Raw genomic sequence first — 24,620 nt, forward strand, 5'->3', positions numbered from 1 at the left:
TTTTAAGATAGGTGGTGCATTTTGGTAGGTAGAATAAGGAGGCCACAAACTACTTGGAAAATAAGAATCTAAATGGGGTAGAGGAGCAAAGGGATCTCGGGGTCCAGATACACAAATCACTAAAAGTAGCGACGCAGGTTAATGAGGCCATAACAGGAGCAAACAATGGACTGGGGATCATTTCTAGAGGGATAGAATTGAAAAGCAGAAAAGTTATGTTAAACTTGTATAGGACATTGGTTAGACCACACTTGGCGTACAGTGCACAGTTCTGGTCTCCATATTGTAAAAAGGATATAGAGGCACTGGAGAAGGTGGAAAAAGGTTTTGCAAGGATGATCCTAGAACTGAGAGGTTATACTTATCAGGAAAGGCTGAACAGGCTGGGGCTCTTTTCTCTAGAATAAAGAGAAGGCCGATGGGTGACCTGATCGAGGTCTTTAAGATTATGAAAAGGTTATATCGGGTGGACCTGGAGAAAATGTTTCCACTTGTGGGGGAGTCCAAAACTACAGGTCATAAATATAACACAGTCTCTAATAAATCCAATGGGGAATTCAGGGGAAACTTCTTTACCCAAAGAGAGGTCAGAATGTGGAACGTGCTACCACAAGGAGTAGTTGAAGCGAATCGCACAGATACATTCATGGGGAAGGTAGATAAGCACATGAGGGAGAAAGGAATAGAAGGATATGCTAATAGGGTTAGATGAAGAGTGGTGGGAGGGGACTTCGTGTGGAGCAGAAACACCAGCATTGACCAGTTGGGCCGAATGGCCTGTTCCTGTGCTGTAGACTCTGTAATTCTGTGTAACTCTGTGTAACTATGTCTTCTGACTCCTGACATAGCTGGAAAAGCTTTTACTATTTTTACCACAATTGTACACCATCTTCCAAAAGATCTCTGAGCTTCTCTAATGGCTGCTTCTGACTCCCTCAATTGTGGGTGATATTTGTTCCTATTCTCCTGTAAACTGAACTCACCTTGTTACAAACTGGGTTCAATGTAAGACATGTCGGGGAGTCAGGAATCATTCACCCTTAGACCTACGCTGGCCGGTAAAACCCCAGACGGTTCCTTAGTAAGGATTCCTCTGGTTCCTTGCCATGCATTTGTCAGGATACTGAAGCCCAGCTTTCTTACTGTCCACTCCCAGAGGCCCCACTCCCTGAGCCTACAACCTTCAGCAGGGTCAGTGGTGGAGTTCCACAGCGGGAGTGATCCCAGAGTAACTGTCGGGATCGCATCCCTGTGGGTGTTCCAGGTCATGTATTTTTAGTTATCCTGGTGTCTAACACACACACACATCAATAAAATAGGGAATTCCTGGAAACACGCTGCAGGTCCTTCTTTATCTGGAGACCAAATGTCTGTTGTATAATTGTACCAGCAGTTAACAGGCTCCTGTGAACTCTTCCATCTGCTTTTTAATGCAGACTTTAACCAATTTATTTTAACCTGCCTTAAAATGGTAGATTCAGGACTGTCACACAAACATGTTAAACTTTCATAGAATAATTACCAGTCATTTTTAGGCTGGAAACTTAAACCTGCCGCTTCACTTTCAGTCAGGAACAGATCGCAGTTTGATACCAATCTCTGATTTGACAGCACGTTTCCAGCATTCACCGTTGTTCTTCCTGACTCTAAACACTGTTGTAAAGGAGCCTTCTGTTCTGTGTCTAGGAGTTCTGAACCATGGAAGAGAGCGGCTGGGACATATTTCTCACACGCCTCGAGATTAACCCGCACGGCGACTTTGCTGTCAGTGAAGAGAGACGAGAAAGACCAAAGTGCCATTTGCCCCTCTCAGTGTGGCCCTGAAGGACTGTGTCCAGGCTGAAGTTCTGTTCCCGCCGTACGATCCTCCCCCAGATTGTCCTTTCTGAGCTCCAGCCAGGTGATGCTAAACACTCAGGTGGGAAAGAGAAAAATCTACAACAATGTTTTTAAAACAAAGCTGATTTATTTGACATCTAATCAGAATATTAAACTCCAGCCCAGTTAGAGGGGTTATTAACATCAGCAGAAACAAACCCCAACTGTCAGAATGATCATGGCTCAGTCCTGGATGTGATTAACAGCAGCAATAACAGCAGAATTCAACCCCTGCAGTGAATTGTGAACTCACTGGTGTCTCAGCAGGTGGGATGAACGAGTGAATCTCTTCCCACACACGGAGCTGGTGAACGCCCTTTCCCCGGTGTGAACTCGCTGGTGTGTCAGCAGGTTGGATGAACGACTGAATCCCTTCCCACAGTCAGAGCAGGTGAACGGCCTCTCCCCAGTGTGAACTCGCTGGTGTGTCAGGAGGTCGGATGACTGAGTGAATCCCTTCCCACACACGGGGCAGGTGAATGGCCTCTCCCCAGTGTGAACTCGCTGGTGTGTCAGTAAGTGGGAGGACTGAGTGAATCCCTTCCCACACAACAAGCAGGTGAACGCCTCTTCCCAGTGTGAACTTGCTGATGTGTCAGGAGGTTGGATGACTGAATGAATCCCTTCCCACACATGGAGCAGGTGGATGGCCTCTCCCCAGTGTGAACTCGCTGGTTTGTCAGTAGGTGGGAAGACTGAATGAATCCCTTCCCACACAACAAGCAGGTGAACGACCTCTCCCCAGTGTGAACTCGCTGGTGTCTCAGCAAGTACGATGAACAAGTGAATCCCTTCCCACACACAGAGCAGGTGAATAGAATCTCCCCAGTGTGAACTCGCTGGTGTCTCAGCAGATCCTTTTTGCTTTTAAAGCTCTTCTCACAGTCAGAACATGTAAAGGGTCTCATATCAGTGTGAACATGCTGGTGTGTCTGCAGGTTGGATGAACAAGTGAACCTCTTCTCACACACAGGGCAGGTGAACGCCTTCTCCCCAGTGTGAACTCGCTGGTGTCTCAGTAGTTGAGATGAATTAGTGAATCCCTTCCCACACTCAGAGCAGGTGAATGGCTTCTCCCCGGTGTGAATGCGCTTGTGTCTCGATAGGCCAGAGTATCGGCTGAAGCCTCGTCCACACACAGAACACGTGTACGGTTTCTCCCCGCTGTGAATGGTGCTTTTTGCTTCCATGTGCAAAGGCCAATGATATTCAGGTCCTGATGAAGCAAGTTACTCTTGACATGATGTTTAGTTTGAGCTTCCTGTCTGCAAATCCTCCCCTTCTAATACCCTGTAAAATGAATTCAAAACAGGAAAAAGGAAGCGTGAGAGAGAACCCACAAAAAAGGAAAGGCAGTTTGTGATATTGTGCTCAATGAATCTGGTCATTTGTGGGGCCAGCACCAGAAACAAGTGACCATGAAAGCTGCCGGACTGTCATAAAAACCCAACTGGTTCTCTAATAAGAACATAAGAAATAGGAGCAGGAGTCGGCCACTTGGCCCCTCGAGCCTGCTCCGCCATTTAATGAGATCATGGCTGATCTGATCTTGGGCTCAGCTCCATTTCCCTGCCCGCTCCCCATAACCCATCACTCCCTTATTGTTCAAAAATCTGTCTATCTCCACCTTAAATGTATTCAATGACCCAGCCTCCACAGCTCGCTGGGGCAGAGAACTCCACAGATTTACGACCCTCTGAGTGAAAAAATTCCTCCTCATCTCAGTTTTAAAAGTGCGACCCTTTATTCTGAAACTATGCCCCCGAGTTCCAGATTTCCCCACGAGGGGAAACATCTTCTTTGCATCTACCTTGTCGAGCCCCTCAGTATCTTATATGTTTCAATAAGATCACCTCTCATTCTTCTAAACTCCAATGAGTATAGGCCCAGCCTGCTCAACCTTTCTTCATAAGTCAACCCCTTCATCTAAGGAATCAACCTCGTGAACCTTCTCTGAACTGCCTCATAGAAACATAGAAACATAGAAGATAGGAGCAGGAGTAGGCCATTCAGCCCTTCGAGCCTGCTCCGCCATTCAACGAGATCATGGCTGATCATCAAAACCCTAGCACCCGGTCCCTACACCGACAGCCATCCCACACAAGCCCTATCCCCGTAACCCCATGTATTTAATCCCCCCCTAACACTAAGGGCCAATTTTTGTCATGGCCAATCAACCTAACCCGCACATCTTTGGACTGTGGGAGGAAACCGGAGCACCCGGAGGAAACCCACGCAAACACGGGGAGAATGTGCAAACTCCACACAGACAGTCACCCGAGGCCAGATTTGAACCCGGGTCCCTGGTGCTGTGAGGTAACAGTGCTAACCACTATGCCACCGTGCTGCCTCCAATGCAAGTATATCCCTCCTTAAATAAGGAGACCAAAACTGTACACAGTACTCCAGGTGAGGTGTCACCAATACCCTGTACGTTTGTAGCAGGACTTCCCTGCTTTTATGCTCCAGCCCCCTTGAAATAAAGGCCAACATTCCATTTGCCTTCCTGATTACTTGCTGTACCTGCATGCTAACTGTTGAGTCTGTGTGTCCCAGTTATGCTTATTATAAATCACTGGACACAGACAACAAGAATAACTTTAACAGGTCTTTACTATTCGGAGGTCAGGGCTAAACTGCCCAGCAAATCACAACACAATGTTTATATACCGGTGTGGTCACCACCGGTATTACAGTATACAGCAGCCAAGAGAAAGTAGTACATCTCTTAAGGTAGTTCTCTTAAGGTGGAACAGGTTACATACACCACAATCCTCCCTTTTTAGCTTAACAGTGTATATCCCCATTTAACATAACATAATAACATATATATATATATATATATACAACTTCATGCAAAACAGTTCAAAGATTCAGTCTCTGAGGAGGCCTCCTGATCCGAGTTGGATAATGCCTTGCAGGGGTCTCTGATTCTCGTTGCTGGGGTGACTCATCCAGTTGATCTCTTATGGATTGGACATCATCATCAGGTACATTCACTTCTGAGGTAGATGCTTCAGGTTCACTAACTTCTTGCACGGTTGTCTCTGCCGTAACCATGGGTTCAACCCTTGTTCTCGATTCTACCAGTTGGTCAGCATGACGTCGTATTACATTTTCACCAATATCTACTGTGTACATCAGGGGTCCTTGTCTGGCCCGAATTGTTCCAGATTGCCATTTCTCATTCTTAAAATCCCGGGCTAACACTGGTTGTCCTATTTCGAAACTCCGAGTGGTCTTGTTATTTATATGCTGGAACTGTTTGTTTTCGACTTCCCTCCGCACATTTGGTTTAACAAGTCCAACCTGGACCGCAACCTCCTGTTATAGAACATCATGGCAGGACTTTGGTTTGTCACTGCATGAGTGGCGTTTCGATATGCCAGTAGGAAATTGTCCACCTTGTGTTGTAGTGGAATCTGATCTTCGCTCATGGCCTTTATTGCTTTTTTGAACGTTTGTACAAATCTCTCGGCCAACCCGTTTGTAGCCGGATGATATGGGGCAGAGGTATAATGTTTCACCCCATTCTTCTTCATGAATTTCTGGAATTCTTCTGACATGAACTGCGGTCCGTTGTCTGAACATATTTGTTCTGGCAATCCATTTCTTGCAAATATCGTTCTTAGCACCGCGATCGTCTTTTCCGAGGCAGTGGTAGTCATCTTAATCACTTCTGGCCATTTAGAATGTGCGTCCACCGCAATTAAAAACATGGAGTCCATGAATGGACCAGCAAAGTCAATATGTACACGTTGCCAAGGGGTTGAAGGCCATTCCCATGGATGCAGCAGTGCAATCGGAGGTGCATTTTGAACTTTTTGGCACCCTGAGCAGCTTTTCGTCAGATCCTCTATCTGTTGGTTGATACCCGGCCACCACACATAAGCCCTAGCAAGGCTTTTCATCTTGACTCCCCCCAGATGACCTTCATGCAGTTCCTTTAGAACTCTCTCCCTTAATTTAGGAGGAATAATCACCCGTGTTCCATACATCAATGTTCCTTGACAGACGGACAGCTTTTCTCGTCTGGCTGAGAATGCCGGTAACAGTGGTTCACCATGAGCTGGCCATCCTTTCACTGTCAATTCGTAGACCCGAGACAGTGTCGGGTCGTTCCTGGTTTCTCTCTCAATACTTGCATTGGTGACTGGTAAACATTCGATGATGGTCGAGTGAAATAGCTCAACAAGGTCAACTGTCGGTGCCTCTTCCACTGTAGGTAGTGGCAGGCGCGACAGCCCATCAGCATTACCATGTTGCTTTGTACCTTTGAATTCGATCTGATATTGATGTGCCCCTAGGAAAAGGGACCATCTCTGGAGCCTCTGCGCTGTCATCACCGAAACACCCTTCTTAGGGTTAAAAATGGAAACCAACGGCTGGTGGTCTGTCAGCAGCGTAAACTTTTGCCCTTGCAGGTAATGATTAAATTTTTTTACTCCCCACACAAGGCTGAGAGCCTCCCTATCTATCTGAGCATAGTTGCGCTCAGCGGAGGTCAATGATCTGGATGCGAATGTGACTGGTCTTTCCAAGCCATTTGGCAACTTATGTGAGAGCACTGCCCCAATACCATATGGAGAAGCATCACAAGCTAACCGAATAGGCAGCGTTGGATTAAAGTGAGCCAACAATTCCTCAGAGGTGATCAATGCCTTGCCTTTGTGAAAGGCCCGCTTACAGTCCTCGCTCCACTTCCATGGCACTCCCTTCTGCAAAAGAGCGTTCAGCGGGTGTAGCACCGTGGATAAATTTGGCAGAAACTTATGGTAATAGTTAATCAACCCTAGGAACGACCTCAACTGGGATACATTCTCCGGAGCGGGAGCCTTCACAACAGCTTCGATCTTGTCAGGTGACTTGTGAAGCCCCTCCTGGTCAATGACGTGACCACAGCATGAGATTTGCTTCTGAAAGAACTCACATTCCTGGTGATTAACTCGAAGTCCATATTCTTTCAATCTGTTGAGCACCTGTTCCAAATTTGCAAGGTGTTCCCCATCATCATTTCCTGTAATCAGAATGTCATCCAGGTAACATTGTGTGCCTGGAATTCCCTGTAATATCTGCTCCATGGCCCTTTGCCAAATCGCTGGAGCCGATGCCACTCCAAAAACCAGTCTATTATACCGATATAAGCCCTTATGCGTGTTGATCGTGAGATACTGGCGTGACGCTTCATCAACTTCCATCTGTAAATACGCCTGCGCCAGGTCTATCTTGGTGAAGTGTTTCCCGCCAGCCAACGAAGCAAAGATATCCTCAATCCGTGGAAGCGGATATTGCACCGTGTGAAGCACCGGATTAACAGTGATCTTGAAATCGCCACAGATGCGAACCTTCCCCGGTTCCCCCGGTTTGTTACTCGATGAATGCTTCATGACGGGAACAATGGGCATGGCCCATTCACTCCAGTCCACCTTTGACAGTACTCCGGACCATTCTAGTCCTTCCAGCTCAGCTTCCACAGCAGGTCGTATCGCATAAGGTACCGGTCTGGCTTTGAAAAATTTCGGGTTTGCATGTTCTTCAACTTTGATGTTTGCCATAATTCCTTTCAGTGTTCCCAGTCCCTGCTGGAACACCTCTTTAGCATCATCCAATATTCTGGACAGTCGTTTAGGTTTGACATCTTCCTTTTTGCCGGAATCTACAGTTAGTGCTTTTAAGGAATGCCAGACCATATTTATTCTCCTGATCCATTCCCGTCCCAGTAATGGTGGACCTCCCTCAGGTAACACATATAAGTCCATTCCTCGGCTTTCTTTATCCTTGTGGACCACCTTTACCTTTATCTTTCCAATGGGGTATACTCTTTGCCCCGTGTATGTTTTCAAAACAATCTCCGCATCCCTTAAGGGAATGTGTGGAAATAACCTTTTGTAATCTTGCTTATTCATGACCGTCAATGCCGATCCAGTGTCCAATTCCATCTTCACTTGGACTCCTGCTATCTGAAGTGTGACCCAGATAGTTTGGTGGTCTGCTGTGTTACCCACATTATGTATTCTTAGAAAACCCAGTTCCTTACTGCTGGAGTCTGAATCCGTCTTCTGTTCATCCGAACTGTTCTCTGTCACCTTGTGTACTTTTTTGCACTTTTCCTGCGGTGACTTTCTGCTGCTGGTCTTCTTACCTGACCGGCATACTTTAGCTATGTGACCGAGCTTGCCACATTTTCTGCATTCCTGATTTTTGAACCAGCACTGATTCTGATTGTGCGTTGTCCTTCCGCAACGATAACACTTTACTGCACCCAATGCCATTTGATTGGTGCTGAGTTCCGATGACCTTAGTTGCATTTCCACGGTGCCTCTTGCTGCGGCCTCGTGCGATGCTGCAATGGTGACAGCTTTCTCAAGCGTAAGGTCCTTTTCTTCTAGCAGACGCTTTTGTGTTCCTTCTTCTAATAATCCACACACGAATTTATCTCTCAGAGCATCTGCTAGTCCTGTACCAAACTGACAGTACTTTGATAGCTTACGCAGTTCAATTAAGAATTCAGCGTTGCTTTCCTCTATCAGCTGCGTTCTGCTGTAAAATTTAAATCGTTCCGCTATCATCAGCGGCGTGGGGTTTAAATGATCTTGCAGGATCGTAACAATTTTCACGAAAGTCTGATCCGCCGGTTTATCTGGTGTTATCAGATGCTTCAATAACCCGTACGTCTTCGCCCCCATTGAGTTTAATAATGTTATTGCTTTCTTATCATCTGGTACTTCATTTGCTGTACAATAAACTCCAATGCGTTCTACATACGTAGCCCAATCTTCGACATCGCTATCAAAAGCATTGATGTTACCATGTTTAGGCATCCTTGCAAGTTTCTTTAAATTTTCTTTTTCCCAAAATGGCGGCTTCCCGCGCTTGTCTTCTTCCCCCGCCTACTAAAATGGCGGCTTCCCGCGCTTGGCGGTTTTTCCCGCGCTCGTCTTCTTCCCCCGCCGACTACAATGGCGGCTTCCCGCGTTTGCCTTCTTCCCCCGTTGGCTGCAATGGCGATTGCCGTGCTGCTGCCGTTCTCGCCTCCCCAGCGGTTCTCAATTCCCCGACGCTGATTTTTACTCCCCCGCGGTTCCCGTGGGTATTCACGCTTCCCCTGCTGTTGCGCCGCTCAGCCCCGCTTGCAGGCCGGTCCTTTTCACCGGCCGCGGTCGAGTTCTCCGCCCTTTTTCCTCCGTTTTCCCTCCCCTACTCCACAGCCAACGCGGCCGACTTTCTGCTCGTGTCGCTGATCGGCTTACCCACCACCGTGGTAGAAGGGATGATCACTGCCTGTCGCTGATGGAGGGCTTCGTGGTCAGAATTTTTCTTTTTAATCCGGGTTCTCGATGCCTCCCGTGCGATGTGGTGCTCAGCAGGATGATGAGGGCGGATGCCTCTTCTCGACGCCCGTTCTGTGGACGAAGCTGCCTTGGATGTAAAACTGCCGCAGGGTAAGATCGGACTCGTCGCCACTGTTGAGTCTGTGTGTCCCAGTTATGCTTATTATAAATCACTGGACACAGACAACAAGAATAACTTTAACAGGTCTTTACTATTCGGAGGTCAGGGCTGAACTGTCCAGCAAATCACTACACAACGTTTATATACCGGTGTGGTCACCACCGGTATTACAGTATACAGCAGCCAAGAGAAAGTAGTACATCTCTTAAGGTAGTTCTCTTAAGGTGGAACAGGTTACATACACCACACTAACTTTTTGTGTTTCATGCACAAGGACCCCCAGGTCCCTCTGTACTGCAGCATTTTGTAATCTCTCTCCATTTAAATAATAATTTGCTTTTTTATTTTTCCTACCAAAGTGGATAGCCTCACACTTTCCCACATTATAATCCATCTGCCAAATGTTTGCCCACTCACTTAGCCTATCTCTATCCCTTTGTGGATTCTTTGTGCCCTCTTCACAACTTGCTTTCCCACCTATCTTTGTATCATCAGCAAATTTGGCTACAGTACGCTCGGTCCCTTCATCCAAGTCATTAATGTAGATTGTAAATAGTTGAGGCCCCAGCACTGATCCCTGTGGTGCCCCACTAGTTACCGTTTACCAACTGGAAAATGACCCATTTATCCCGACTCTCTCTTTTCTGTTAGTTAGACAATCCTCGATCCATGCTAATAAATTACCCCCAACCATGTGAGCTCTTGTGCAGTAACCTTTTATGTGGCACCTTATCGAATGCCTTCTGAAAATCCAAATGTCCTTCAGGGAAGGGAACCTGCCTACACAAGACTCTGGCCTCTATGGGAGGAGAGAGAGAGAGGTGGGGGAGAAGGAGAGGGGCTTTATACATCTGCAACTTTGACCGAACCTCCCAAGCCCACGACCTCCACCACCTAGAAGGACAAGGGAAACCGGTGCATGGGAGCACCATCACCTCCAAGTTTACCAGCAAGCCACACACCATTCTGACTTGGACATATATCGCCGTTCCTTCACCAATCCTGGTTGGGAATCATGTAACTCCTTACCTAACAGCATTGTGGGAGTACTTTCACCACACGGACTGCAGCGGTTGAAGAAGGCGGCCCATCATCACCTTCTCAAAGGGAACCTGAGGATTGGCAATATATGATGGGTGGTGGCGTTCCACAAGGATCAGTGCTGAGATCACTGCTGTTCACAATTTACATTAACGATTTAGACTTTGGAATCAAAAACTCAATTTCTAAATTTGCACATGACACCAAATTGGGGGGGGCTAGTCAATACTGAGGAGGACTGCAACACATTACAGGAGGACATTAATAAACTTGCAGAATGAGCATATAATTGACAAATGAAGTTCAACACAGATAAATGTGAGGTATTACATTTTGGTAGGAAGAATAGGGAGGTCAGTTATCACCTGGAGGGTGCGAGTCTAGGTGGGGTAGAGGAACAAAGGGATCTCGGAGTACAAATACACAAATCACTAAAAGTTGCGACACAGGTTAGCAAGGCCATAAAAAAAGCAAACCAAGCACTAGGGTTTATTTCTCGAGGGATAGAATTGAAAAGTAGGTAAGTTATGCTAAACCTGTATCAAACCTTGGCCAGACCACACTTGGAGTACTGCGTACAGTTCTGGTCACCATATTATAAATAGGATATAGAGGCACTGGAGAGGGTGCAGAGAAGATTTACAAGGACGATACCAGAAATGCGAGGGTATACAGATCAGGAAAGGATGAACAGGCTGGGTCTCTTCTCTTGTAAAAAGGCTGAGGGGTGACCGAATAGAGGTCTTTAAAATTATGAAAAGTTTTGATAGAGTGGATACAGAGAGAATGTTTCCACTTGTGGGGAAGAGCATAACTAGAGGCCATCAATATAAGATAGTCACCAAGAAATCCAATAGGGAATTCAGAATAAACTTCTTTACCCAGAGAGTGGTGAGAATGTGGAACTCGCTACCACAGGGAGTGGTTGAAGTGAATAGTATCGATGCATTTAAGGGGAGGCTGGACAAGCATATGAGGGAGAAGGGAATAGAGGGTTATGCTGATAGATTTAGATGAGGAAAGATGGGAGGAGGCTCGAGTGAAGCATAAATGCCGGCATGGACTGGTTGGGCCGAATGGCCTGTTTCTGTGCCGTATATCCTACGTATGTATGTAATATATGTTGGCCTTGCTAGTGACGCCCAAATCCCAATAATGAATTAAAATAAATCTGAATATGCAAAATGGATTAAAAGCCTCCACAGAAATACTTGTTCCTAAAACAATATTATTTTACATTGTAGGGACAGTGTCTGTTTAACAACCTAATCTCTCCCAGAATCCACCTCCCCTGACAGTCTCACATGGGAAATTGTTGGGTCCTCCTGGGCTCAGAAGTACTGGGGGTTAAACCCAGCAGCTTCAAACACTCCCAGGGCAGGTACAGCATGGGTTAGATACAGAGTAAAACTTTCTCTACACTGTCCCATCAAACACTCCCAGGGCAGGTACAGCACGGGGTAGATACAGAGTAAAACTTTCTCTACACTGTCCCATCAAACACTCCCAGGGCAGGTACAGCACGGGTTAGATACAGAGTAAAACTTTCTCTACACTGTCCCATCAAACACTCCCAGGGCAGGTACAGCACGGGTTAGATACAGAGTAAATCTCCCTCTACACTGTCCCATCAAACACTCCCAGGGCAGGTACAGCACGGGGTAGATACAGAGTAAAACTTTCTCTACACTGTCCCATCAAACACTCCCAGGGCAGGTACAGCACGGGTTAGACACAGAGTAAAGCTCCCGCTACACTGTCCCATCAAACACTCCAAGGCCAGGTACAGCACGGGTTAGATACAGAGTAAAGCACCCTCTACACTATCCCATCAAACACTCCCAGGGCAGGTACAGCACGGGTTAGATACAGAGTAAAACTCTCTCTACACTGTCCCATCAAACATTCCCAGGGCAGGTTCAGCACGGGTTAGATACAGAGTAAAGCTCCCTCTAAACTGTCCCATCAAACACTCCCAGGCCAGGTACAGTACGGGTTAGATACAGAGTAAAGCACCCTCTACACTGTCCCATCAATCACTCCCAGGGCAGGTACAGCACAGGTTAGATAGAGAGTAAAGCTCCTTCTACACTGTCCCATCAAACACTCCCAGGGCAGGTACAGCATGGGTTAGATACAGAGTAAAGCTCCCTCTACACTGTCCCATCACACGCTCCCAGGGCAGGTACAGCACGGGTTAGATACAGAGTAAAACTCCCTCTACACTGTCCCATCAAACACTCCAAGGGCAGTTACAGCACGGGTTAGATACAGAGTAAAGCTCCCTCTACACTGTCCCATCACACACTCCCAGGGCAGGTACAGCACGGGTTAGATACAGAGTAAAGCTCCCGCTAAACTGTCCCATCAAACACTCCCAGGGTAGGTGCAGCACGTGTTACATGCAGAGTAAAGCTCCCTCTACACTGTCCCATCAAACACTCCCACGGCAGGTACAGCACGGGTTAGAAACAGAGTAAAGCTCCCTCTACACTGTCCCATCATACACTCCCAGGGCAGGTACAGCATGGGTTAGATACAGAGTAAAGCTCCCTCTACACTGTTCCATCGAAAACTCCCAGGGCAGGTACAGCACGGGTTAGATACACAGTAAAGCTCCCTTTACACTGTCCCATCACACACTCCCAGGACAGGTACAGCATGGGTTAGATACAGAGTAAAGCTCCCTCTACACTGTCCCATCAAACACTCCCAGGGCAGGTACAGCATGGGTTAGATACAGAGTAAAGCTCCCTCTAAACTGTCCCATCATACACTCCCAGGGCAGGTACAGCACGGGTTAGATACAGAATAAAGCTCCCTCTACACTGTCCCATCACAAACTCCCAGGGCAGGTACAGCACGGGTTAGATACAGAGTAAAGCTCCCTCTACACTGTCCCATCAAACACTCCCAGGGCAGGTACAGCACAGGTTAGATACAGAGTAAAGCTCTCTCAACACTGTCCCATCAAACATTCCCAGGGCAGTTACAGCACGGGTTAGATACAGAGTAAACCTCCCTCTACACTGTCCCATCAAACACTCCCAGGGCAGGTACAGCACGGGTTAGATACAGAGTAAAGCTCCCTCGACACTGTCCCATCAAACACTCCCAGGGCAGGTACAGCACGGGTTAGATACAGAGTAAAGCACACTCGACACTGTCCCATCAAACACTCCCAGGGCAGGTACAGCATGGGTTAGATACAGAGTAAAGCTCCCTCTACACTGTCCCATCAAACACCCGCAGGGCAGGTACAGCACAGGTTAGATACAGAGTAAAGCACGCTCTACACTGTCCCATCAAACACTCCCAGGGCAGGTACAGCACGGGTTAGATACAGAGTAAAGCTCCCTCGACACTGTCCCATCAAACACTCCCAGGACAGGTACAGCACGGGTTAGATACAGAGTAAAGCTCCCTCTACACTGTCCCTTGAAACACTCCCAGGGCAGATACAGCACGCGTTAGATACAGAGTAAAGCTCCCTCTACACTGTCCCATCACACACTCCCAGGGCAGGTACAGCACGGGTTAGATACAGAGTAAAGCTCCCTCTACACTGTCCCATCGAACACTCCCAGGGCAGGTACAGCACGGGTTAGATACAGAGTAAAGCTCCCTCTACACTGTCCCATCACACACTCCCAGGGCAGGTACAGCATGGGTTAGATACAGAGTAAAGCTCCCTCTACACTGTCGCATCAAACACTCCCAGGGCAGGTACAGCACGGGTTAGATACAGAGTAAAGCTCCCGCTAAACTGTCCCATCAAACACTCCCAGGGTAGGTGCAGCACGTGTTACATACAGAGTAAAGCTCCCTCTTCACTGTCCCATCAAACACTCCCACGGCAGGTACAGCACGGGTTAGAAACAGAGTAAAGCTCCCTCTACACTGTCCCATCACACACTCCCAGGGCAGGTACAGCATGGGTTAGATACAGAGTAAAGCTCCCTCTACACTGTTCCATCGAAAACTCCCAGGGCAGGTACAGCACGGGTTAGATACACAGTAAAGCTCCCTCTACACTGTCCCATCACACACTCCCAGGACAGGTACAGCATGGGTTAGATACAGAGTAAAGCTCCCTCTACACTGTCCCATCAAACACTCCCAGGGCAGGTACAGCATGGGTTAGATACAGAGTAAAGCTCCCTCTAAACTGTCCCATCATACACTCCCAGGGCAGGTACAGCACGGGTTAGATACAGAATAAAGCTCCCTCTACACTGTCCCATCACAAACTCCCAGGGCAGGTACAGCACGGGTTAGATACAGAGTAAAGCACCCTCTACACTGTCCCATCAATCACTCCCAGGGCAGGTACAGCACAGGTTAGATAGAGAGTAAAGCTCCTTCTACACTGTCCCATCAAACACTCCCAGGGCAGGTACAGCACGGGTTAGATACAGAGTAAAGCTCCCTCTACACTGTCCCATCACACGCTCCCAGGGCAGGTACAGCACGGGTTAGATACAGAGTAAAACTCCCTCTACACTGTCCCATCAAACACTCCAAGGGCAGTTACAGCACGGGTTAGATACAGAGTAAAGCTCCCTCTACACTGTCCCATCACACACTCCCAGGGCAGGTACAGCACGGGTTAGATACAGAGTAAAGCTCCCGCTAAACTGTCCCATCAAACACTCCCAGGGTAGGTGCAGCACGTGTTACATGCAGAGTAAAGCTCCCTCTACACTGTCCCATCAAACACTCCCACGGCAGGTACAGCACGGGTTAGAAACAGAGTAAAGCTCCCTCTACACTGTCCCATCATACACTCCCAGGGCAGGTACAGCATGGGTTAGATACAGAGTAAAGCTCCCTCTACACTGTTCCATCGAAAACTCCCAGGGCAGGTACAGCACGGGTTAGATACACAGTAAAGCTCCCTTTACACTGTCCCATCACACACTCCCAGGACAGGTACAGCATGGGTTAGATACAGAGTAAAGCTCCCTCTACACTGTCCCATCAAACACTCCCAGGGCAGGTACAGCATGGGTTAGATACAGAGTAAAGCTCCCTCTAAACTGTCCCATCATACACTCCCAGGGCAGGTACAGCACGGGTTAGATACAGAATAAAGCTCCCTCTACACTGTCCCATCACAAACTCCCAGGGCAGGTACAGCACGGGTTAGATACAGAGTAAAGCTCCCTCTACACTGTCCCATCAAACACTCCCAGGGCAGGTACAGCACAGGTTAGATACAGAGTAAAGCTCTCTCAACACTGTCCCATCAAACATTCCCAGGGCAGTTACAGCACGGGTTAGATACAGAGTAAACCTCCCTCTACACTGTCCCATCAAACACTCCCAGGGCAGGTACAGCACGGGTTAGATACAGAGTAAAGCTCCCTCGACACTGTCCCATCAAACACTCCCAGGGCAGGTACAGCACGGGTTAGATACAGAGTAAAGCACACTCGACACTGTCCCATCAAACACTCCCAGGGCAGGTACAGCATGGGTTAGATACAGAGTAAAGCTCCCTCTACACTGTCCCATCAAACACCCGCAGGGCAGGTACAGCACAGGTTAGATACAGAGTAAAGCACGCTCTACACTGTCCCATCAAACACTCCCAGGGCAGGTACAGCACGGGTTAGATACAGAGTAAAGCTCCCTCGACACTGTCCCATCAAACACTCCCAGGACAGGTACAGCACGGGTTAGATACAGAGTAAAGCTCCCTCTACACTGTCCCTTGAAACACTCCCAGGGCAGATACAGCACGCGTTAGATACAGAGTAAAGCTCCCTCTACACTGTCCCATCACACACTCCCAGGGCAGGTACAGCACGGGTTAGATACAGAGTAAAGCTCCCTCTACACTGTCCCATCGAACACTCCCAGGGCAGGTACAGCACGGGTTAGATACAGAGTAAAGCTCCCTCTACACTGTCCCATCACACACTCCCAGGGCAGGTACAGCATGGGTTAGATACAGAGTAAAGCTCCCTCTACACTGTCGCATCAAACACTCCCAGGGCAGGTACAGCACGGGTTAGATACAGAGTAAAGCTCCCGCTAAACTGTCCCATCAAACACTCCCAGGGTAGGTGCAGCACGTGTTACATACAGAGTAAAGCTCCCTCTTCACTGTCCCATCAAACACTCCCACGGCAGGTACAGCACGGGTTAGAAACAGAGTAAAGCTCCCTCTACACTGTCCCATCACACACTCCCAGGGCAGGTACAGCATGGGTTAGATACAGAGTAAAGCTCCCTCTACACTGTTCCATCGAAAACTCCCAGGGCAGGTACAGCACGGGTTAGATACACAGTAAAGCTCCCTCTACACTGTCCCATCACACACTCCCAGGACAGGTACAGCATGGGTTAGATACAGAGTAAAGCTCCCTCTACACTGTCCCATCAAACACTCCCAGGGCAGGTACAGCATGGGTTAGATACAGAGTAAAGCTCCCTCTAAACTGTCCCATCATACACTCCCAGGGCAGGTACAGCACGGGTTAGATACAGAATAAAGCTCCCTCTACACTGTCCCATCACAAACTCCCAGGGCAGGTACAGCATGGGTTAGATACAGAGTAAAGCTCCCTCTACACTGTCCCATCAAACACTCCCAGGGCAGCTACAGCACAGGTTAGATACAGAGTAAAGCTCTCTCTACACTGTCCCATCAAACATTCCCAGGGCAGGTACAGCACGGGTTAGATACAGAGTAAAACACTCTCTACACTGTCCCATCAAACACTCACAGGGCAGGTACAGCACAGGTTAGATACAGAGTAAAGCTCCCTCTACACTGTCCCATCACACACTCCCAGGGCAGGTACAGCATGGGTTAGATACAGAGTAAACCTCCCTCTACACTGTCCCATCAAACACTCCCAGGGCAGGTACAGCACGGGTTAGATACAGAGTAAAGCTCCCTCTACACTGTCCCATCAAACACTCCCAGGGCAGGTACAGCACGGGTTAGATACAGAGTAAAGCTCCCTCGACACTGTCCCATCAAACACTCCCAGGGCAGGTACAGCACGGGTTAGATACAGAGTAAAGCTCCCTTTACACTGTCCCTTGAAACACTCCCAGGGCAGGTACAGCACGCGTTAGATACAGAGTAAAGCTCCTTCTACACTGTCCCATCAAACACTCACAGGGCAGGTACAGCACGGGTTAGATACAGAGTAAAGCTCCCTCTACACTGTCCCATCAAACACTCCCAGGGCAGGTACAGCACGGGTTAGATACAGAGTAAAGCTCCCTCTACACTGTCCCATCACACGCTCCCAGGGCAGGTACAGCACGGGTTAGATACAGAGTAAAACTCCCTCTACACTGTCCCATCAAACACTCCAAGGGCAGTTACAGCACGGTTTAGATACAGAGTGTGGTAAACCACTGTATTGTATATTGCCACCTCTGGGTGGCGCTGTGTATGGAGGCATGCCTCAGCTGACTCCACCCACCACTGTGTGGGTTTCGTTCAGACTTGTTCAGTCACTCACGAAGAAGCATGGTCTCTTCTTAGCTAATAAAAGCCTTATTCATCTCTTCTTTCGACTCGTCATCTCTTCTTCGACTCATCACCTTTTATGAAGTAATTGATAAGCGTATCAATTTTATTAGCTAAAAGTTAAATGGCGACACCTGAGGAGCAACAACAGCAACGGATACAGCAGACATTGCTGAGAGCCCTCAGACCACCACGCCTGGACCTCGACCCTCAAGAGGTGGGTGCATCAGCCAAGTTTGAACACTGGCTGAGCTGCTTTGAATCCTTCCTCGCAATCTCACAGGTTACAGAGGAGGATCACAAACTGAAAATTTTGACCGCCCAGGTGAGCCATCAAGTATATATGCTAATCCGGGACTCTAATACGTACGTGGCGGCCCTCGAGCTACTAAAAGGGCAATATACGCGCCCAGTGAACACAATTTACGCCCGACACCTCTTGGGATCCCGCAGGCAGCAACCGGGAGAATCGGTAGGGGCATTTGCACGGGCGCTACTGGCACTCTGCAGAGACTGCGATTGTAAAGCGGTAACGGCTGTGGAGCACGCGCAGGGACTCGCCTGTGATGCCTTCGTCAGGGGCCTCCAGTCAGACCACACCCGGCAGAGACTGCTAGAAAGCAAGGAACCCGACCTGAAGACGGCCATTGCCCTTGCGCTCTCGTTAGAGGAGGCCCACCGAAACCTCGAGGCATACCCCCGTAACGGCGCCGAGACATGGCAATCGAAACCGTGGGACACGGGACCGCCGCCCCCGGCACCAACCGCTGCAGCGACCCAACCGAGACAGCAGCCTCCGGTAAGAACTGCTTCGATGCCCAGTAACCAGGCCCAAAAATGCTATTTCTGTGGCCAGTTAAAACATCCCAGAGCGCACTGCCCAGCTAAGACAGCTACCTGCTCGGGCTGCGGGAAGAAAGGCCATTACGCTAACGCCTGCAAGGGGAAGCCAGCCAGCAGCGCAGCGTGCGGGCCGTGGGAGCAGCCATCTTATCCGCCATTTTGTGTACCCCCGGCCGCATGGCATCCGCCGCCATCGTATCCAACGCACTCAACCGCCATTTCGTCACCGGAACCGACCACCGTCTCGGCGGATGACTATAGTGACTCACTAAGCCACATACTGGCCTCCGTGACGCTGGATCAAGCCCTCCCTCACCATCTATCCAGCTCCATGATGGATATCGCGGTAAACGGCCGCGCCACCAGTTGCCTGATCGACAGCGGGAGCACAGAGAGTTTCGTCCACCCCGACACGGTACGTAGCCACTCCCTCACGATTCTGCCAATGCACCATCGCGTTTCTATGGCGTCCAGGTCCCAGTCAATGGACATCAGCGGCTACTGTGTGGTGACCCTGTCAGTAGGGGGCACTGAATATAAAAAATTTAAACTGCTAGTCCTGCCCCGTCTTTGCGCTGCCGTCCTGCTAGGGTTGGATTTTCAGTGCCACCTTAAGAGTGTCACACTAGCATACGGTGGACCCCTCCCCCCACTCACAGTCTGCAACCAACAACTTTTAAATCGCCCGCTGCAAACCACCTGCAGCCTTTCCACATTAAAAGTCTCCCCCCCTCCCCTGTTCGCTAACCTCACCCGCGACTGTAAACCCATCGCTACCAAAAGCAGGCGGTACAGTGCCGGGGACAGAGCTTTTATCAGCTCTGAGGTGGAGCGGCTATTGAAGGAGGGCATTATCGAAGGTAGCACTAGCCCCTGGCGAGCCCAGGTTGTAGTCGTTAAAACCACTGCAAAACGCCGCATGGTAATCGACTACAGCCAAACCATAAACCGGTACACCCAGCTGGACGCGTACCCCCTCCCTCGCATATCTGATATGGTCAATCAGATTGCGCAATACAAAGTATTCTCCACCATCGACCTTAAGTCAGCGTACCACCAGCTGCCCATCCGCCATGAGGACCGCCAGTATACTACCTTCGAGGCAAACGGCCGCCTCTACCACTTCCTTAGGGTCCCCTTCGGCGTCACCAACGGGGTTTCGGTCTTCCAAAGGGAGATGGACCGAATGGTTGACCAGAACGCGCTGCGGGCAACCTTCCCCTATTTGGATAACGTCACCATCTGCGGCCACGACCAGCAGGACCACGACGTTAATCTAGCAAATTTCCTCCGTACGGCCCAACGGCTGAACCTAACGTACAATAAGGAAAAATGTATGTTTCACACCAAGCGCCTGGCCATCCTCGGCTGCGTGGTGGAGAACGGAGTCATCGGGCCCGACCCCGACAGAATGCGCCCCCTAATGGAGCTACCCCTTCCCCACTGCCAAAAAGCACTGAAGAGATGCCTGGGGTTTTTCTCCTACTACGCCCAGTGGGTGCCCCTCTATGCAGACAAAGCCAGGCCCCTCATCAAAGCCACCTCCTTCCCCCTGACACCAGAGGCGTGTGCAGCCTTCACTCTTATCAAGAACGATATCGCGAAGGCCGCAATGCACGCGGTGGATGAGTCCATCCCCTTCCAAGTGGAGAGCGATGCCTCCGACTTCGCCCTAGCCGCGACCCTTAACCAGGCGGGCAGACCCGTGGCCTTTTTCTCAAGGACCCTCCAGGGCCCCGAGACGAGACACTCCTCCGTCGAAAAGGAGGCCCAGGCTATTGTAGAAGCGGTGCGTCACTGGAGGCATTACCTGGCCGGGAAACGATTTACCCTGCTCACTGACCAGCGTTCAGTAGCTTTTATGTTTAATAATAAGCAGAGGGGTAAAATCAAGAACGACAAGATCTTGAGGTGGAGAATCGAACTCTCCACCTACAATTATGATATCTTGTATCGGCCAGGGAAACTCAATGAGCCCCCAGATGCCCTATCACGTGGTACATGCGCCAACGCGCAGAGTGATAGGCTGCAGTCCCTCCACAATGACCTCTGCCACCCGGGGGTCACCAGGTTTTTCCATTTTATCAAATCCCGTAACCTGCCCTACTCCATCGAGGAGGTCAGGACCATGACCAAGAGCTGCCAAATCTGCGCCGAGTGCAAACCGCACTTCTATAGGCCGGACAGAGCAAGCCTGATCAAGGCCACCCGCCCCTTCGAACGCCTGAGCGTCGATTTTAAAGGGCCCCTCCCCTCCGCTGACCGCAATGTGTACTTCCTCAACATAGTTGATGAGTACTCCCGTTTCCCCTTTGCCATCCCTTGCCCAGACATGACCAGTACCACAGTCATCAAGTGTCTGAATGACATCTTCGCTCTGTTCGGGTTCCCCAGCTATATACATAGCGACAGGGGCTCATCGTTCATGAGCGACGAACTTCGGCAGTACCTGCTAACAAGAGGTATCGCCACGAGCAGGACCACCAGTTACAACCCCCGGGGGAACGGCCAGGTGGAAAGGGAGAACGCGACGGTTTGGAAGGCAGTCCTCTTAGCACTAAAATCTAAGGGCCTTCCGACCTCCCGCTGGCAGGAGGTCCTCCCTGCAGCGCTCCACTCCATTCGGTCACTGCTTTGTACTGCCACTAATGCGACCCCTCATGAGAAAATGTTCGTTTTCCCCCGGAAGTCTACATCGGGAACCTCGCTACCGGCATGGTTGACTTCTCCTGGGCCCGTCCTACTGCGGAGGCACGTGAGGACGCATAAAACGGACCCCCTGGTCGAGCGGGTGCACCTCCTACACGCCAACCCCCAGTATGCCTGGGTGACATACCCAGACGGGCGGGAGGACACGGTCTCCATACGAGATCTCGCACCCTCGCGTACCCCTGAATTACCACCGTTATCCCCCTTACCACCGTTATCCCCCTTACCACTGTTATCCCCCACCACCCCTCCCAACCCAACCCCTGCAGACGGCATGCCAAAGCCCCAGGAATCTTCGCCAACCACCCAGACACCAGACCCGACGTCGGATGCTGCAACACCACCGCCGCCACCACGACGATCAGGACGTCAGACAAGGCCTCCTGATAGACTTAACTTGTAGTACCCTTCACCCCGCCGGACTTCACATTAAACAAGGGGTGAATGTGGTAAACCACTGTATTGTATATTGCCACCTCTGGGTGGCGCTGTGTATGGAGGCATGCCTCAGCTGACTCCACCCACCACTGTGTGGGTTTCGTTCAGACTTGTTCAGTCACTCACGAAGAAGCATGGTCTCTTCTTAGCTAATAAAAGCCTTATTCATCTCTTCTTTCGACTCGTCATCTCTTCTTCGACTCATCACCTTTTATGAAGTAATTGATAAGCGTATCACAGAGTAAAGCTCCCTCTACACTGTCCCATCACACACTCCCAGGGCAGGTACAGCACGGGTTAGATACAGAGTAAAGCTCCCGCTAAACTGTCCCATCAAACACTCCCAGGGTAGGTGCAGCACGTGTTACATGCAGAGTAAAGCTCCCTCTACACTGTCCCATCAAACACTCCCACGGCAGGTACAGCACGGGTTAGAAACAGAGTAAAGCTCCCTCTACACTGTCCCATCATACACTCCCAGGGCAGGTACAGCATGGGTTAGATACAGAGTAAAGCTCCCTCCACACTGTTCCATCGAAATCTCCCAGGGCAGGTACAGCACGGGTTAGATACACAGTAAAGCTCCCTCTACACTGTCCCATCACACACTCCCAGGACAGGTACAGCATGGGTTAGATACAGAGTAAAGCTCCCTCTACACTGTCCCATCAAACACTCCCAGGGCAGGTACAGCATGGGTTAGATACAGAGTAAAGCTCCCTCTAAACTGTCCCATCATACACTCCCAGGGCAGGTACAGCACGGGTTAGATACAGAATAAAGCTCCCTCTAAACTGTCCCATCACAAACTCCGAGGGCAGGTACAGCACGGGTTAGATACAGAGTAAAGCTCCCTCTACACTGTCCCATCAAACACTCCCAGGGCAGGTACAGCACAGGTTAGATACAGAGTAAAGCTCTCTCAACACTGTCCCATCAAACATTCCCAGGGCAGTTACAGCACGGGTTAGATACAGAGTAAAACACTCTCTACACTGTCCCATCAAACACTCACAGGGCAGGTACAGCACAGGTTAGATACAGAGTGAAGCTCCCTCTACACTGTCCCATCACACACTCCCAGGGCAGGTACAGCATGGGTTAGATACAGAGTAAACCTCCCTCTACACTGTCCCATCAAACACTCCCAGGGCAGGTACAGCACGGGTTAGATACAGAGTAAAGCTCCCTCGACACTGTCCCATCAAACACTCCCAGGGCAGGTACAGCACGGGTTAGATACAGAGTAAAGCACACTCGACACTGTCCCATCAAACACTCCCAGGGCAGGTACAGCACGGGTTAGATACAGAGTAAAGCTCCCTCTACACTGTCCCATCAAACACCCGCAGGGCAGGTACAGCACAGGTTAGATACAGAGTAAAGCACGCTCTACACTGTCCCATCAAACACTCCCAGGGCAGGTACAGCACGGGTTAGATACAGAGTAAAGCTCCCTCGACACTGTCCCATCAAACACTCCCAGGACAGGTACAGCACGGGTTAGATACAGAGTAAAGCTCCCTCTACACTGTCCCTTGAAACACTCCCAGGGCAGACACAGCACGGGTTAGATACAGAGTAAAGCTCCCTCTACACTGTCCCATCGAACACTCCCAGGGCAGGTACAGCACGGGTTAGATACAGAGTAAAGCTCCCTCTACACTGTCCCATCACACACTCCCAGGGCAGGTACAGCATGGGTTAGATACAGAGTAAAGCTCCCTCTACACTGTCCCATCAAACACTCCCAGGGCAGGTACAGCACGGGTTAGATACAGAGTAAAGCTCCCGCTAAACTGTCCCATCAAACACTCCCAGGGTAGGTGCAGCACGTGTTACATACAGAGTAAAGCTCCCTCTTCACTGTCCCATCAAACACTCCCACGGCAGGTACAGCACGGGTTAGAAACAGAGTAAAGCTCCCTCTACACTGTCCCATCACACACTCCCAGGGCAGGTACAGCATGGGTTAGATACAGAGTAAAGCTCCCTCTACACTGTTCCATCGAAAACTCCCAGGGCAGGTACAGCACGGGTTAGATACACAGTAAAACTCCCTCTACACTGTCCCATCACACACTCCCAGGACAGGTACAGCATGGGTTAGATACAGAGTAAAGCTCCCTCTACACTGTCCCATCATACACTCCCAGGGCAGGTACAGCACGGGTTAGATACAGAATAAAGCTCCCTCTACACTGTCCCATCACAAACTCCCAGGGCAGGTACAGCACGGGTTAGATACAGAGTAAAGCTCCCTCTACACTGTCCCATCAAACACTCCCAGGGCAGGTACAGCACAGGTTAGATACAGAGTAAAGCTCTCTCTACACTGTCCCATCAAACATTCCCAGGGCAGGTACAGCACGGGTTAGATACAGAGTAAAACACTCTCTACACTGTCCCATCAAACACTCACAGGGCAGGTACAGCACAGGTTAGATACAGAGTAAAGCTCCCTCTACACTGTCCCATCACACACTCCCAGGGCAGGTACAGCATGGGTTAGATACAGAGTAAACCTCCCTCTACACTGTCCCATCTAACACTCCCAGGGCAGGTACAGCACGGGTTAGATACAGAGTAAAGCTCTCTCTACACTGTCCCATCAAACATTCCCAGGGCAGGTACAGCACCGGTTAGATACAGAGTAAAACACTCTCTACACTGTCCCATCAAACACTCCCAGGGCAGGTACAGCACGGGTTAGATACAGAGTAAAGCTCCCTCGACACTGTCCCATCAAACACTCCCAGGGCAG

General features: G+C 49.7%; 1 pseudogene; it reads right to left on the reverse strand.

Moving 5' to 3' along the window:
• Positions 1 to 2,127: 2,127 nt before the first annotated feature.
• LOC147118960 (uncharacterized) overlaps positions 2,128 to 24,620 on the reverse strand; it is a 208,317-nt pseudogene continuing 185,824 nt past the window's right edge.

Source organism: Somniosus microcephalus, chromosome 4 (genome assembly GCF_052327205.1).
Source record: "Somniosus microcephalus isolate GS21.2 chromosome 4, FLI_Smic_1.0, whole genome shotgun sequence".
Classification (NCBI taxonomy): Eukaryota; Metazoa; Chordata; class Chondrichthyes; order Squaliformes; family Somniosidae; genus Somniosus; species Somniosus microcephalus.